Below are 6,209 nucleotides of genomic sequence, written 5' to 3'. Positions count from 1 at the left end.
AATGATCTAGGGAAGTATTTGGGAGTTAAACTTCACCATGAAAGGATGTCTAGAAATTCTTATAATCATATTTTAGAAAGGGCTCAACAAAGGTCAAGTGCTTGGAAGGCCAAGAATCTTTCTTTTGCGAGGAAATTGACATTAACAAAATTTGTTTTGAGTGCACTATCTCTATATACCATGCAATATGATTTTATACCAAGGCATGTGTAATGACCCGCCTTGTCGCTACGATATCACCACTCTAATATGCGATAAATTTCAATTTTTTTAAATGAAAACTTCCCTTAATTTGCTTATGAAAATAAAAGTAAATTTTTTTTGTCTCGACATACATTCACCAAACAACACACCATTACTTAAGTGAATATATATATATATATATAGGAATAGAAGCTTCGTTCATGTCATACATATAATGGAAATTAATTATGTTCATACATATAATAAAAATCTGAAATTTACATCTTTAGTTCAACAAAAGGAATCATGAACTAGCTATGGAGGAGTTGATTAACAAAACACAACTCTCTCCTAACATAATCCCAACGACATCACGTCGGCTTGGCGGCTCCTCAACATAATCCCATTCCTGCACCCTACTGTTGTCATTCTGCTCCCACGAACAAGGTTCACGATCATCACAGGTATCACACGATACAAAATTGCAAGGGTGAGTTCATTATAAAAAGAACCAATGCTAAATCCAAATAATCACAATTAGCAAGAAAACATAGGCAAACATCATGAGCTTACACAACATTCATTATTCAACACCCACCTTCAACAATTATTCATCATCCATATTCAACAATTAGTCATCATCCATCCATGGATCCAATCAATACTACTCAGAATGATGCATGCACATGACCTCAACTCTTAGATGCAATGTGGTACGTACCATCAACCAAGGAAATAGTCTAAGCGTGTCCACATGACACCTCACTTAGGGAAATCATGCAGTAATTGTCGAGGCCACCCAGTCGTGCACCATAATCCCCCCCCCCTCGGTGATTAGCTTGGGCCACAAGGGAGTTCCCTACCACGTGACGCACCCCCTAGTACAAAGTACATACTGTCATAGTTTATACTATTTCTCGTGTCATATGAGGCATGAACCATGGGTGTCATCAAGTACCTGACCATGGATGAATTAAAGATCTTAAGCATCCCCTCAGAAATGCTTAAACTCTTTAACCATTCTATTTTTCCCCACAAGGGACATCCAACAAGGTCAGCGCACCCCCCCATGAACATACACAACATACAACATATGAACATGGGCATCGTCAAGTACATGACCATGGATGAATTAAAGCTCCTAAGCATCCCCTCAGAGATGCTTAAATTCTTTAGCCACTCTAGTTTCCCACACAAGGGACATCCGACAAGGTCATTGCACCCCCCACGAATATACACAACATCCAACATATGAAACATGGGCGTCATCAAGTACATGACCATGGATGAATTAAAGCTCCTAACCATCCCCTCAGAGATGCTTAAATTCTTTAACCACTCTGGTTCCCCACACAAGGGACATCCGACATGGTCACAACACCCCCTCATGAACATACAAAACATGCACATCTCAATGCATTTCGAACATCATCAGCATTCCATTTCAATATCATTCTCAACATAACATCATCTCATCTCAATGACGTTATCAACAACAACAACAACCTCATTTCATATTCACATAATCATCAATAATAACATCAATTCATGTTGACATGATCTTCATTAGCAACGTCATCTCAAATCAATATCATCATAAATATCAACATCACCACATATCAATTAAAGTCATCAATAGCAACATCAACAGTAAGCCACATTCCGCATATACATATTTCTTTCACGCTCGAGATTCACACTCCCCAAGTCTTCAAACAACACAAGTCAAATAAAGACAATAATTTCATTCATCAACAATAAATATATCACATCTCATTCGTCAAAAACATAGTTTTTCTTGAAAACCAGCATGCACATCAATAACAATTATATCACATCCCATTAGTTAAAAAAACGTTGTTTTCTATAAAGGAAAATCAGCATGCAACAGAGACAGACATATATTCTCATAGCTAGGTTCCCTGACCCTAATTATGGTGTTAAAATGGTAACTTTTATAATAAACTCCCCTCACCTATCGTGAGCTCCCCGTCGGTTCCTCTTTGCATCACTTAGAGGCCATTCTTTTGTTCACGCTTGTCGATCCAATGCAAGTCTCTACTACGCCAAAATGAAGGAAATTACTATATATTTCAGAAATAAGGTTAAAAACAATATTTTGAGTCAAATACTCATGTCACTACATGAAAAGGCTAAGGGCGTTTCAGATTCTACAAAAGGAACATCATTTTGAAATTCCAATCATGCCAATGTGACCGGGATTCAGTGAAGATCACAAAAATAACACCCATTTCAGAAAAAGATAACGTTTACAAAGTCTCTTTCTCTAGGGTTTTCCAAAGGACACGTAAAACATACAATGGTGGTTCCAGAGTCAGAAAAGATGCAAAGACAAGTTGAAACTAACAAGGAACAAACGTAGAATCACAGTTACCTCAAAGAAAACCATGAAGGTTAGATTGGGCTTCGTTCTCTACCGAAATCGCGAGACAAGCTTGGAAGATTCCGCTCCGATTGAAGGGTTCCTCTCGGTGTGGGGTTTCAGCGGGGAACAATGACGGTCCGTGGTGGCCATCGGTGGTTGTGGGTGGTGGAGAAGAATCTTGGGATGTTGGGGAAGGGTTTTGGAAGAAAGAAGGAGAAAAGAATGATTGTTTTCCAAGGCTACATGAAAAATAACGTTTGCAACACGCGAGTGCTTTTGCTCTCGGGAAAAGAAACGTCTCGAACACACCAGAAGTTATATCGCAGATCTCAACGGTCGGATCGTGGAATGCTATCCTATGAACCTCCAGACCAAATTTCAAGAAGATCCAACGGTTAACAAATACAGGAGGGCATTTTTACCGAGAGAGCTTCAGGCAGCTTCCTTGAGAAGCTTTCTCGTGAGGCTTCCTTGAGAAGCTAGAGTTTTAACTAACCACACCTCTCTAATAACTAAATTCACCTCCTTGAAATAAAACATGGATAAAACAACACAACAAATAAAATCAGGCATCAATCATAATAACTAATAATATTTCAGGGTGTTACAGCATGTGTGTGATAAATTGAATCAAACATATAGGACTTTCCTCTAGGGAGATTCTAAATCCTCAAGGAAAGTTCACTGGAAGGCTTGGAGTTCTTTGTGTAAATCGAAAGAGAAAGGAGGTTTGGGATTGAGGCAAGTTAGGGATATTAATGACTCTTTTATGATGAAAGTGGCTTAGAACCTCTGTAATAAACCTAGCTGGATGCTTGTGGGTTCAGGTGATTCGGTCAAAATATGGTTGGGGGAAGGAGTTATGCCCATAGTGGAGAAAAAAAGAGCAGGCTCAAATTTGTGGAATGTTGTGAAACATGTGTGGAACTGTATTCTTTTGAACTGTGAGATGATGGGGGCCGGTGATATGAGGTGGAAGAATTCTATTGATGAAGTGTTTTATATTAAGAGGTCTTACTCGTTAATTGCAAAAGTTGATGTCTCAACTTATATCCCCTTATTCAAATTTTTATGGAAGTGAAATGGGTTTGAGCGTGTGTGTGCTCACCTTTGGAAGGTTACAAATGAAACCTTAACTACGAATGAAGAGAGATGGCGAAGGGGTTTCACTGATAGTTGGAGTTGTCCAATGTGTGAGATTGAAAAGGAGTCAATTTTTCATTGCTTGAGAAATTGTAAGGAGGCAATAACAATATGGCTAGAAGTCAACCTTTTTTTATCTAACAACTTTTTTCAGGTACTATTCATCAATAGATGTCAACAAATTAAGAGAGCATGATTCGTTTCCTCTAAATTGGCCTTTGACGTTTGGCTTCATTATTGATTTCCTTTGGTAGCACAGGAATGCTAAAGTGTTCAAAGATCAAAAGTGGAGCAAGGAGGATATTATGGCCTAGTTACATAAGATGGAGCTGGCTTGGAATCATGTTACCAATAACCAAAAGGGAATTATCAAGAATAGATCCAACAATGTTCAAGTTAATAAATTCATTTGGAGTCCATCCTAAGAAAATCAATTCACTCTCAATTGTGATGGTGCTAGATCTTGAGCAAATGCAATTATATCGTGTGGTGGTGTTCTCAGAAATGATGTAGGTGATTTTATGGTGGGCTTTAGTTGTAACCTGAGAGCGGGTTCAATTATTCTATCAGAGTTATGGGCCATCTTCCATAACATTCAACTTGCTAGAGAATAACAAATTTTGCAAGTAGGATGTCAATCTGACTCAGCAAAATCCTTACATCTTATACTTGGTGGGTGCAATGAAAATCATGTTTGTTTTCAAATCTGTTGAGCTATAAAAAGCAGCATTGAGCCTCCAATGGTGGTGTCTTTCAAGCATATTTTCAAAGAATGTAATGCATTAGCTAATGCCTTTGCTAAACATGCTCTCGGTTTTCCATATGGGATGGTTTTTTTTTCGTGTAAGCCCTAGTTTTGCTCTCCCTATTTTGCTGGCGGAGAAATCAATAATAGGAAGGGTATAACTGTGTTTTTTTGGATTGTTAAGCCCTTGTAAGTCAACAAAAAAAAATACTTTGTTACATAGGGTCATCACCACCAGCAATTTCATTGTGATTGCAACTCATAGCCACCACTGTAATACGTTCTCCATATCCCATGTTGCGGAGTTCAATTGTGATGATAACTGATAATGGATGGGGTTTGGAACAAGGTTGAAGGCACAATGCGATAGTTCACTTTCACTTTGGTACATATGAGGGCAAAATGTGAAAAAATAAGAAACAACACTAAAGTTTGATGATATTGAATTAATGATAAAGGATCTTGCAACAAATGAGTGGTATGAGTGTGTGAATTAACAATCAACATGATTCAAATTTGTTTGGTTGTAGTAGGACAATATTGTAATCATCGGAAAGAGAATAAAAGTCAAAGAAAGGAAGAAAAATATTCAATCTAATTTGTGATTGAATTGTCATTAATTGTTATTTTTGTTATATAACACACATACACATATATATATATATAACATATTTAAAATATAAATTTATTGATAATAAAAATATAAATTAAAATATTCAATAATTCAAATCCTTTAATTTCAAATTTAAAAAAATAATTCTAATTGATGAGTGAATTAATTATGATTTTAATATGTATCTTTAAATTTGAATTTCATTATGAAATTGAATGGTAAAAAAGTATTTTTTTTAAATCTTTGATGGATAATTAATTAAAATTTTAATAAATTAATTTACATCCTGATTTATAACATGCAATAAATTAAAATTATTTATTTGGGGAATTTATTGTGTAAAATTAAAAGAGAGTACCTTTATCCAAGCAGATGTGAGAATAGGCCAGGTCAGGCTTTAAAAGGCCTGAACCTAACCTACGATGAAATTTTGAGGCTTGAGCCTAGTCTATAACCTATCAAAGATTTTTATTTTGGCTCGGTCTGACCTTTTTAAAAGCCTAGTTTGGCCTGATAGCCTTTTTAAAAGTCTTTGATAGGAAAAAGGAAACATTCAGGAATAGGGAAAACCAATAAAATAATAAGGAATATAAAGGGGCATATGACTCACACCTAAATTGTAATTAAAGTCTTACTTGATGATAGGAATGAAAGTTATGGAGCAGTAATGTGTAATCAAAGTCTACTAGTTTCAAAAAAATAATTAATTATACCCAAAAAATAATATAAGTATATATATATATATATATATATATATATATATATATATATATATATATATATATATATATATATATATATATAGGCTGACCTATCAGGCTTATAAGGCTTTTTAATAAGCCTAAGCATGATATATTTAATTTAATAGACTTTTAAAAAAGCGTGAGCCTAACCTTTTAATTAAATAGGCCAGTTCATGTCAGACTTTACATAGGTCAGGTCGTAGGTCCCTGTAGGCCGGCCTGACCTATTCCCACCCCTATATCCAAGTAAGAGTCTTTAAGTACTAAGTAGTCCCCTTAACTGACTACTAAATATGAAGCCTTGTTAAGTTTAAGTACAATAAGTATTTATAAATATATTAAAAAAATATTCAATTTTAATTAATTGGGTTGATTCATAAACTTTTGTGAATTTAC

The sequence above is a fragment of the Glycine soja genome, chromosome 13 (assembly GCF_004193775.1).
Source record: "Glycine soja cultivar W05 chromosome 13, ASM419377v2, whole genome shotgun sequence".
Taxonomy (NCBI): Eukaryota; Viridiplantae; Streptophyta; class Magnoliopsida; order Fabales; family Fabaceae; genus Glycine; species Glycine soja.
This window is presented reverse-complemented; position numbering follows the sequence as displayed.